Source organism: Engraulis encrasicolus, chromosome 14 (genome assembly GCF_034702125.1).
Source record: "Engraulis encrasicolus isolate BLACKSEA-1 chromosome 14, IST_EnEncr_1.0, whole genome shotgun sequence".
Classification (NCBI taxonomy): domain Eukaryota; kingdom Metazoa; phylum Chordata; class Actinopteri; order Clupeiformes; family Engraulidae; genus Engraulis; species Engraulis encrasicolus.
Genome location: NC_085870.1, coordinates 30,993,006 through 31,005,777, shown reverse-complemented (window position 1 = coordinate 31,005,777; position 12,772 = coordinate 30,993,006).

Here is a 12,772-nt window from a genome sequence, read left to right as displayed (position 1 = left end):
GCTCATTTGCTGTCCAGCCTGGTCTCTTGGGTTAGACGTACAGTGCACGTCAATAATGCGTACACCCCTTTTGAAAAGTGTAATTTTGAACAATATTTCAAGAAGCACAACGGATATCTCCACAATATGCATACGCTATGTTAAATACAATATCTGTTGAATGGACAACATAAAAGTAAGTTTTAGAATAATTTGACTTATAATGGTGCAGAAATGAGTATGCCCCAATGGAAGTCTCAGAGGAAAGCTACATTTTAGTAATTGAGGATGGGGTGATTATTTCCTATGACACAATATGCCACACACACGGCAAGGAATGGTGTATGTGGGTGTCATCCACCAAAGAGGCCTCTCCTACAACGCAGTCACAAAAAAGTCGGTCAATAGTTTGCCAGGCCTAATTCTGCCAAAAATGCCTAATGGGAGAAAGGAGGTAGAGTTGAGATTATCAGTTGAGCAATACTTGAGAAGCTGTTTGTTTATCCTTCTTTTCAAGTATCAAGCTCAATTGATTATCTCAACACAGTTTTCCTATGGGTATTCAGCAATGGAGCCCCTCCCTTAATACTGTATACTAACTACTAAATTGATGCTCCAGGTAGTGAGAACCTCACAAACGCAAATTTGCCACCTATCGCCCTGAAAGAAGCCCTGTCTATGAAGTCATCTATCATACAGCAGTCCTGGTTTAAGATTAAAATGAAATTCTACTTTCACAGATACAGCCAGAAAATGGATATTATACAACTTCATTTACAGCACATAAATCCGTTGTTTATATTAATATATTGAATAGAACTGATAGTGTGCTTTCATTTTTTGTATTGTCTCTGGCCCCTCTGAGGTTTATACCACCACACAGTATCTTGAATGTCGCTTGCTACATATTAATAGATTTGGCCACAGCACAGTCACAATAGTGATGATGTCCGGGTCAAACTGCGCAAGTAATCATGGACAAAGTGTGTCGTTCTGTGTGTCAATCTTGAAATGAAATTCGGCTTGTGCCAAATGAACACACTATTGCTGTGACACAGCTAAATGGATACAGACTTCCTGCAGAGAACAAGCGTGCGCACACTCGCACGCTTGCACGCACACGCATGCAATCATTAGGGAAGCATAGCCGAACATACAGTAATGATGCACCCCCGCCCCCAACACACACACACACACACACACACACACACACACACACACACACACACACACACACACACACACACACACACACACACACACACACACACACACACACACACACACACACACACAGGGCCACTGACAGCTTTGGCTGGGCCCAAGACAAAGTCATCTGAAAGGGCCCCCCACCCAATACATTCAATGTAATGGGCCCCCATCTCCCTGGGCCCAGGACAGCTGACCCCTTTGTCCTCCCTTGTCGACTTCCCTGCACACACACACACACACACACACACACACACACACACACACACACACACACACACACACACACACACACACACACACACACACACACACACACACACACACACACACACACACACACACACACACACACACTGAAGGCAAGAAAGTCATCAAAGACCACTGACTTCGGGTACACAGAGGTATCCATATCTATAATGACAAGAGCACACGCATGAAAACACATAGGCTACATTATGATACAGTATATGTGATGCCTGTTGTTGTGTAATGTTTTCATGGCATTTATGTAGTTATTTATAGGATTTAAGTTGTTTACCAAAACCACAGCTGAAAGACAAAACATCTTTGATCATGGAATGTACCGCAGGAGAGACGAGAAATTCAACTGCAATTCTTCACAGCAGCTGTGTTTCTTTTTCCCCCACAAATCTCACACATACGTATCTCAAAGCTTATTTTAAATCGAAAAATGCTTGGATTATCATTAGGCTTTTTGTATTATGTTGAGAAATTGTGTGAACTAAAAAAAACTGAATTGACAACTCTGTCAAGGCTGAGAAATAGTATTTGGTAACTTGAGAGGTAGTTGTGAAGTACAGTATGAGTGTTAGGGTTTAGGATATTGAGAGAGCAAGCAAAGGGAACTCGGACAGCTTAATGGCGATGCAATAGTATACCTTTATTGCATTTTAGAAAATATAAAAGTGCTACCCAAGTGAAGTGTAGAAGTGTAGAGGTCCTTAGTTAAGTATGACCTAATAGCTACTTAACTATTAACTGTACCCTTACTTATCTATTAGTTAAATAATTGTATGCTATGAACTTGTGACACATGGTAATAGTTATCTAATAGATAAGTAACTCCTTACTAATGTTTAACATGGGAATTAATAACAATTTATATGTGTCTAATGTGGCATTAAGAAGTGATTATTAACCCTTACTAAAGTATTAGGTCATAGCTAATTTGCTGTTAATTATGGCCCCTTATATATATGGCCCCTTACCATGTGTCTCAAGTTCATAGCATATAATTATTTAACTAATAGATAAGTAATGGTACAGTTAATAGTTAAGTAGCTATTAGGTCATACTTAACTAAGGACTTTAATTAACACTTACGTAATACAAAAGCAAGGCATATCTAATGATTAAATAATACTGAAATATTGTTGTCTGTAGATGCGTACCCATCATGCACTGCTCTTCTTGGAGCTAATATTCTCAAACATTAACCTAATTATCACAAAGGAATGGTTTAGTTTCGCTTCAAAACTATTACTCTTCATAATGTTCTGCATTTATTGTAGGGTTTTTACCATTAAAACTAATAAGTGGTACATGAAAAAATTACATCTCATCACCCCACCATCATTGAGAAGTGTACATCCAATCCTTGCTATATAATGGCTCCTGTTGCCACTATTATAGTGATTTGAACGAGTGAAAACTAGATGTCACAGTAAATTAATTACTTAACTATTAGGTATGCTCAGCCAACTCTATTATAAGGGTCTCAAACACCAATATCTATCGATAAATTAACCATTAGTTATCCGCAGCCAACTCTAATATAAGGGTCCCAAACACCAATATCTATCTATTAATTAACCATTAGTTATCCTCAGCCAACTCTAATATAAGGGTCCCAAAACCCAATATTTATGCATTAATTAACCATTAGTTATGCCTTACTTTTGTATTAAGTAAGTGTTAATTTTGGTCCTTAGTTAAGTATGACCTGATAGCTACTTAACTATTAACTGTGCCCTTACTTATCTATTAGTTAAATAATAATATGCTATTAACTTGTAACACAAGGTAATAGTTATCTAATAGTTAAGTAACTGCTTACTAATGTTCAACATATGCATTAATAATAATTAATATGTGTCTAATGTGGCATTAAGTAATGATTATTAACCCTTACTTAAGTATTAGGCTGTAGCTACTTTACTGTTAATTGTGGCCCCTTATTTGGAAGTGTTACCAAATTAAAGCCACATACATATAAGATAGTGCAACCATTTTGAATAATTGACATGGATAGAGACATCCTACTAATAGTAGCCTACCATTGCGGTCATTGTTTAAATAATTAATTAAGAGGTTGTAGATTAGAATAATGCCACTCGTAATGTTTTGTGAATTAACAGTTGCATAAACCTGTACAGTGATTGCCAACTGGCGCAGTGGCCCAGTGCCCCAAAGGTTGAGGATCTGACAACCAATCATCTGGTTCGGCCGCCTTTTACTTATTCTGACAGTGTCTTTTCACTCCTGAAAGATAGGAAGATCCATGATCAAAACGTTGCTCTCTACGTTGCTCTCTACAACAAATGAAGCGAGCGAGCAGTTTGCTTTACTCTTTTTCTTCCTCAGGTATGTTTCTTTTTATTCGGCACATACTGAAGTTGCACTCTTGGATGTGTGCGTCCTCCACTACCCCATATCCCTGGGGTCCGCAAATCAAACTTCCCTATGTTCCAGATAGCGTAGTCAAGTCTATGTATTTTACCTAGGCCTACTTTATGTGTAACCGAGGTCATTCTGTGTTTGGCCTGCCTTCGAGTGCAGACACGCTACAGTAGCAAGTGAGCTAAAACACCGGTAACAAGCACAGTCGCTATACTATCTGCATGAGGCTTCAGGAGGGAGGTCTGCTTAAGTTCTAATGCAAGCTGAAATCAGTTATATACGGTGTACATACTGTATTGACTCTTCATGCAGATTGGGCAGTTGATTGGCCTATGGAAAAAAACGACATCATAACAATTTTGCTATAATATTACAGAGAGTCTTAAGTAACAGATTAAAATATGGTCTACCATTTTTTTTAGAAAGTAATGGTATAACAGTGCCTCTGAACAAAGGGGTAAACTCCTTAATCTCTGGAAAAGAGTAGACATAACAACACCTTCTCCCATATGCCTGATGCCCATATTACTCTGTAATTACACCAACATGATGACATTTAACATGACAATGTGACGCTCTGATTTTCCAATAAATTATGGAACGCCAATGCTTCATTACCAAAGAACCCAGGTGTTAAAGGTGGGACGTGGTTAACGCTGCTGGTGAGATGTTGTCACTAATTGAAGTCGGGAGCTCATAAGTATCGTAATGGCACCGGCTCACAGGGCCGCTGACAGCTTTGGCTGGGCCTGGGACAAAGCCATCTGAAAGGGCCCCCCTTCATATACATGCAATGTAACTGGGATTTCATTCTGTGCCCCTTGTCTCCCTGGGCTCGGGACAACATACACAAATGACCACTACATGATATACATTTTTGTATATTTTGTATTCATAGCGTTCAAATTTGTGTCTTTTGCTTATTTATGTGCCCCCCTGAAAAACTAATGGGCCCACCTCTGCCCCCCTGGTAATTTTGGTCTAGAACCGCCCCTGGCACATACAGCTAGAGGTGAGGAAGAGATGATTAAACTTCATTAAAAGTGACAGAGTGTTGTTATTATGAAGGCACCATTGGCAGCATCTTCATGGATTGAGCACACCATCTTTTCTGCAGTCAATATACCCTTAAAGTACAAAAGGGGCCAATGCACTGTTGGCCAAGTGTACTACTACAGTATACTGCAGTACAAGTGTAGTTACAACAAAGTAAAATCGTAAGCAATATGAGGCGGCTTAAAAAATCATATGTGCTCTACTCTACGTAATAAGCTTTTAGTGATATAAAAGCTTGTACAATTAGTGGCTCTGTATGGTTATGCAACACAATACGAAAACAATCTTGTTTAGCATTGACAGACATTTGTATGTCACATCATTGAGCACAGCAAAAGACCAAATGTATAATGTCACCGCCAATGCCACTTAGCATCAGAGCAATATATTCCCTGTTGATTCATACATTATGTTTCAAGAGATTGTTTATCATCATAAATGATGGTAATTTCGCTCAACTATGGGGAGGCTTGACTACACATTTTATGTCTCATTTCACTGATTTGGTCTGTAATATGGGAAAAAATGACTGCATGATTTAAATGCACAACATCTTAATGAGACATAGAGTCTGATGTACGGTATGCATCTTTTATACCAACACACCATTAACCAGTGGCTTTTAGGGTGCCCCACATCAGTGTAATTAAACCTAACGCATGATAAAAAATATATATTTCATTGTGAAAAGTTGGATTTTCAAAGTTCTGTAATTGGCGGACTGCCATAAATTAGGGGTATCAGAGGATATTCAGAAGCTTCAGAGAGGGAGAACGCCCTTGTTCAGAGAGCTCTGTGTTTAGGCGAAAAAAAAGCTACTTTTCATTCTCTGAGGGTTTTCTGAGAAGTAGCTGGAACACTCCCGACTTCAGATATGCATTTAACTGGCGTGGACCGAAGGGCAAAATCAACTTTGCACGTTTGATCTTCCCCTCCACTGATTTACACTGGCAGAGCTACAGCCTTAATCTACCCATTTATCCTAACAAATGAAAGAGAGAGAGAGAGAGAGAGAGAGAGAGAGAGAGAGAGAGAGAGAGAGAGAGAGAGAGAGAGAGAGAGAGAGAGAGAGAGAGAGAGGAGGGGGGGGGTGGTAGAGGGAAGGAGAGAGGAAAAGAGATAGAGGGAGGGGGGGTCTAAGTGAGAGAGGAAGTGAGAAAGAGAAGGGGTGTGTGTGAGAGACAGAGAGGAAGAAGAATGGCGCTGGGAGACAGACAACTGAGTGATGTAGGGGGAACATAGGTGAAGAAAGACAGACAGAAACACAGAGAAAGGAAAAGAGAGGCGTAGGGAGCTGACAGAAGGGGGGTGATGGAAGAGGCAGACAGAGGAATCAAGCATTATAGTGGACGGGAAACACAGGAGAGATAGAGCAAAGAAGGAGAGAGAGAGAGAGAGAGAGAGAGAGAGAGAGAGAGAGAGAGAGGGAAGATGAGAAGAATGAGAGGTGAGAATAGAAGAAAGGAGGAGCGCTGTGCCATACATTACATCATAAAACCTTGTCTTGTCTTTTTTTCCCTAAAGATGACACAGAGGACTCACTTTGTTCGTACAGCCACTTCACTTAAAAAAAAATGGCCAAATGCCCCCCTTTCATCCTCAAGGACGCTCGCTCCTGTGAACGTGTGAAAAGTGTCGTACTGGAAAACAAATTCTGTTGAGGAATCTCGGTGGGGATCATAAGCTTGTGCTTGGCATAGGGGCTCTTGAATGCTCTTTGTTTATCTTCCAAAACATGTTACCCCTGAATTTCACAATAGGGACGGTTTAAGAGAAATAGTTGATATAAAAAATAAAACTCCGTTTGACATTTCATGCAGTCTGACGTTATAAGGAAATCTTCAAAAGAAAAAATTCACAAGATTTTTGTTCAGACACACAGCCCTTCCATTGATGCTAATTTTTTCTATGTAAAACCACCAACCAAATGTGGCTCGTTTTTTCGTTTTATCTGGCGCTTAGCGTTAACACTAACAGTCCTGTCCAGGTCCAAAAGTCCATCTGAGCCGGCTATGGATATCATTGGAGCTGTGTTAGTTATCCGATGGTTAATTCTTGAGAATCAGGCCCCTGCCGTCTGCACAGATGCTGGTCCTGACTTGGCCCATATGTGTCGTGCTGGCTAAATCGTCCCGAATGGCACAAGGGGGCACAGGCGGGTTCTCTCCCCTCTCCTCTCTCCTTTCCTCTCTTGACGTGACAGCTCCCACCTTTCCCCATGTACCTCTCAGCAGGGCTGCAGACAGCCTGTGAAAGTTCCTCACCCTGAGCTGTTGTCCCAATCCCAAGCACCCCCACTACACGAACCGACCACCACCCCCTCCTCCTCCATCACCAACCCACCATGCGCCATCTGGATGCACGGGCCCGCCCTGCCAGGGGGCTGGCTGATAGATCTTCGCGTCACGTCCGCTGAGCCCAACTGGAAGAAATGAGCCCATCCACGGTCTCCGTGCGTGACCTGATGCAGTTGTTTATGGAAATATTCTGCGGTCTGCATGCCAATACCCACTGACTACATAACAGAGCTTGCCTGCACACGCATTGATTTGTAGCAGGGATTTGCATAGTCTTCTTAGCTGAAATGTCTTGCCAGTGTCTCTGCCGCACTGTCGTTAACAAAAGCCTTTTTGTGATTAATTGGGGCGGTCTTGTGCTCAAATACAGAAAGCGCAAAATACAATGTCTCTGCATGAATCATCAATGGCAAAAAAGCCTTCATGCAATATATTTTTGGTATTGTATAAAGGTATTGGGCATATAATTTAAACAAATGATGTACCTATTTCTATTAATTGTATTTGGTTGTGTGTATACCTTGCTTCTTTTGCAGCGGTTGATTGTCTCGTTTACTCTACCTGTGAAGGTGAACTCCCCATTATAATGGTCCTCGCTTGCTGTCATTTGTCTAATTCAGAGATATCTTTAAGCCTTAATGCGCGATGTGTTTACATTATTTAAACTTTAGAGTACAAGTCTGGGGCAAAGTAGAAACAATTTAGTGTGTGTGCAGTTAAGAACTGGCCTTGGCTGAATCTCTGACGTTAAGGTCTGAGTTATCTTGACATCACATTGAACTGGAGGTGGGCAGTGGAAATATTTATGGAGCACAAACAGTGCGTGCGCAAACCGAGAATTGAGTGATTTGATAAAAGTACATAGCAGCTCATTAAAGCCTCACTCTGCAATAAAGCATGACAGATGAGCTGGATCCTCCCTCACAGCCACTTTTATCCAGTCCAGTAATTAACAGTTGGAGAGGCCGTGGGTTTGTGTGCAATCAGGGAAGTCGACAGAGGGGGACAAAAGGGTGTCTTGTCCCAGGCCCAAGGCGGGAGGGGGCCCAGAATTGGATCCTCATTAGATTGTATTGGGGATTGGGGCCCTTTCAGATGTCTTTGTCCCGGGCCCAGCAAAAGCTGTCAGCGGCCCTGATACTATGACTTGAACAGATGAAACCGTTACACTTGTGTGTGTGTGTGTGTGGCTTGGTGAGTTCCCCCCCTTTGGTGATCGATAGGCAGTTGGTCAACGATGGATGGCGCGATGTTATAGCAATACAACACAAAGCCAGCTGTATTGACACAGTCATTTATACTAGTCTCTGACCAACACGTGGGGGTCAGTGCAGGGTTTTTTTCTGTTGAGATTTCGCTCCTTTGCTTTGACCAGTTTCTGGATTCATTTCACAAACAGGCGTCCATTGGAGAGTTTCAAATTCACATCTCTTGTGTCTCGCATCAAGGAATTTATTTCAGGAAATAGAATTAAAAATGGGTTGATGTTGGAGTAGTTTTCATGTAGGTCTATTCTACCTAAATCCATCTTTAAATGAGAGTGATTCATTTTGTGCCGAATTGAAGAACAACTCAATATCAATAGTACTGGGCCCCTGACATGCTTCATAACCATGGCAAACACACACTCTGGCTATTATTCAACCTCACATTTCCCTCAACCTTCTCCTGTACAGATATGTGCTATTACAAATACTTTTACATGCTTTATGATAGCTGTATTTCAGAGCTAGTGGAAACTCTTGAAACGTGTCAAAATACGGCAATGACTGCATCTGCCATTTGAAAATTAATTCTATTGATTGCCCCCACCACCACTGGCAGCTTTTAAGATATTGCTTTCCATAATTACAAAGTAAACAGGCGTCAGACTGCGATGTGATGTGGCTTGTGTATGTCAGATTGTGGTGGCCTAGCTTGGTGTATATACTGTATACCGCTTTGGCTCCCTGCTCTTCATATTCTCCTATAGGGTGGAGAGCACGCTGGACTGGCCATCTGGCGTAACGGGCATTTTCCGGTGGGGCCCACACCCTTGTGAAAAAAAAACCCATTTATGAAAATAGGGGCCCTCGAGGGTGCAGCAGGGCCCACCGGTGAGTTAGTTCTGCGCCGATAGTTACGAGGGGCCCCTTTAAGCCAAAAGTGCCCGGGCCCTATTTCTACCCCAGTCCAGCCCTGGTGCAGAGCACGCTGTGTTAGTGCGGTTTTGAAGGATGCCCTCAACTTCCCCTCCTGTCCCACAATCTCCCTTCTCACAGTCATGGTGCTGTTGTGGTCAGAGAAGCTGAGTCAAATTACTTTTCAGATGAGGATCCTGCCCTGGAGGAGGAGGAGGAGGAGGAGGAGGAGGAGGAGGAGGAGGGCGAGGGGGAGGAAGGGGGAGAACAGGAGGAAGATGAAGTTTGGCACTGCAGACTTTCAAGGTTTTTTCTTGCTCTTTGCACCCACTCTTTTTTAAGCATTTCATTTTCAACAATCTTCAAACACAAAAAGCTCACACACACAGAAAAAAAAACAAAAATCAAATGGACAAACAAACAAACAAAACGTCACTGCCAGTCCATAAAAAAGATTAAGTCATTATCTCTGTTAATGTGGTCAGTGAATGAGGCCCAGATCTCACAAAACGTAGCACCCTTGCCTGACAGCGTGCATCGCAATTCACCCACTCTTGACAGATTTCGTACGCTGATGACATGATGTGTTTTTGAGGAGCGAAACGGTCTCCACTAAGAAGGGATGGCAATAGGCAACAACAACAACAATTGCCGTGGCCTGTTCAAGGTAATAAAAAAGTGATTGTTTGCAGTTATTGATTGAGGGAAAATAAAGTATGACTCACTCCTGTCATCAGATGAACTGGCTGTTCAGCAGCATAATGGTGCTGAAATCAAACAATTCAACAAAAATCCATGATTATCACTCCCAGGAATCCTAAAAATCTCCTTTTACTGTACTTCGGCAAACATTTCCATGAAGAATATTATCAATTGATTGCTTATTGGAATGGCAATATTACCATTCAATTCAATTCAATTCAATTCAGTGTCAATGTATTATAGTGTGGTGTCACCATATCATGGTCTCAGAACACTTTACAAATTCATACAGAAAATCTGCATTAAAAGATAAGATGGTGTACATAAATTACATAAAACAGAAATAAGGAATCAAAGTTACATCAAAAATGGATACAATTTCAGATTGGAAATACAAAGTAAAAAATCACCATGAAACGGTGAACTTATTAATAAGGGTATAATACAAGATATTGAACATACAAGTAACATACTACAAGTAATGGTTTTAGCCTGGCCTTAAAAATGTCCACAGAGCTAGCATCTCCAACTTCATGTGGGAGGCCTTATACGTAGGTGCACGAAAAGCAATTGCTCCACGTCCTGCAAATTTCCTTAATATTGATGGGAGAGTAAGAAGGCCTGCATTTGCATAACGCAGTGGGCGTGCTGGCATATAGGGCTTAAGGAGTTCGCTTAAATAGACTGGAGCAAGATTGTTTAATGCTTTGTAAGCAAGAATAATAATTCTGATATCAGCCCTTGCTTGTACAATGTACAAATCATTTTTTCATCTTGCATTTTATGATTTACTTATTTCTTTATGGTTATTTCTCCACCGATACCATGTGCCCCTCTTTGACAGGCTTCCTCTGCAGTCCACACACAGGTCTCCAACAACACAGTACACATTTTTTGTCTGCTGGAGATCTCACAGTTGCTCAGCAGTGGCTGGCTACATTGCTGTGGCTTGTCAGAACTATTGAAGTTGGCAGGCTGGCAGATGGTTGATGTGAACAGCGTGCCACTTAGCCAACACATGTGGCATCAAGCAATAGTCCCACGGGGCAATCTCTCAACGCCCGCAAAGGAAGTGGTGGGGGTTGGGGTGGGGGGTGGCGGGTGGTGTGGTGGTGCTCTAGCTCTCTCTCCATCCTTCAGCCTCTCTGCTCTCTGGGCAATGGCTAACTGCCGCTAGCCAGAAGCTCTGCAGCACTCCACTCAAACTCAATAAGCCGCCTCTTCTCTTCTCCCTCTCGCCTGTTGCTCCGCTTAGCAATTTAAGTGGATTTAAGTCGGGTTCAAGTTCTTGTTTATATTGGTTTCAACTTGTATTGTGTGCCAGTGTTCGGATAAGGAAAAAATGGAGTCAATGGTGTCATATGGGTAGGGCAAATAAATAGAAATGTCTCTTTCTCTCTCCCTCTCTTTCTCTCAGTCTTTCTGCCTGGCAGTGTTTATTGTTCTGGCGACTTCTACGAGTTTGAATCCCCTGATTAATGAGGACAATCCCAATAATATATTTTTATGGAAATGCAGTGGGAGTATTTGTACATAACAGGAATACTAAATTTGAAAAATGCTTAATTTGAAAAAAAAATGCTTCTAATCCTTGAGGGTGTAAAGCAATGAATTCTGGCTTGTTTATCATTTCATTGTCATTTACGCTGAACACATCCAGGAAGGAAGTCGGCCTCAATCTTAAGGTACATACCTGCAGGGATATATGGGCGAACGAGGGTGCCGCGGCACAGAAGTTTAATCGTCCTGGGTTTTCTGGAGGGGTTTTTACAGCTTTGCCTGTCTCAGTCCTGCCAGGATGGGGAGGGAAGAAAGATAAGCCTGAAAATCTGGCCTTTCTACACTCCCCTCCTCCAGTCATCCATCCATCCATCCATCCATCCACTCAGCCCATCCTCCCAACTCACTCCTCCCCATCTCCTCAGCGCTCTTCTCCTCTCCTCTGCTTCTCTCGATAATTCCCCTCAGGAGAATTATTCAAAGCAACAGGACTTATAGTCTAAAATATGGAGTGGCTTGGCCAGGGACGGATAGCTCAGAAATGGTCTTGGAGATGAATTGCTTAATCAGAGTTAAATTGCTTAGAGGATGGGGGGTGGGGGAGCAATGAGTGTATAACTGGATTGGTGCGGTGCGTCCAAACAACACAGTTGCTCCTTGAGGGGGCAGGGAAGGGTTTCTGGGCTTGTGTGGTGACCTTCAGAATAAGAACAGCTTGTGCTAACGAAAACAAATCAATGTTACAAGTCGCAAAGGCACTGAAAGAGTGCCTTATGTTCATCTGGTACTATTGGGCACCTGCAAAAGGTAAAACTTCAAAGCAGATGCCGAGAGAGAGAGAGAGAGAGAGAGAGAGAGAGAGAGCGAGAGAGCGAGAGAGAGAGAGAGAGAGAGAGAGAGAGAGAGAGCAAGAAAGAGAGAGAAATTAGAGCCAAATTAGAGACCAGACAGCTCCAGCCATGCTATAAAATTCAACAATGAAGTAGTCTTACCTTCAGATAAAATAAGATATGTGTGTTGTTTAAAACTCTGTTCTGTGTGTCTAAATTCTCATTTCTCGTGAATATGTATGGCCTTTTGCCCAAAGCCAAAAAAAAACTTCATTTGGATAATATTACCATGCCACATAAATCTAAGTCTTTCCTCAGCTGAGATAAAGCATTAGCCGAAGTGTGTGCAGCGAGACGATTATTTGTATTGATAATCAATACTTTTCTGGAGCTATTTATTTTTTTCTGACCGACCAGGGGAATGTGGCCTGTTTGT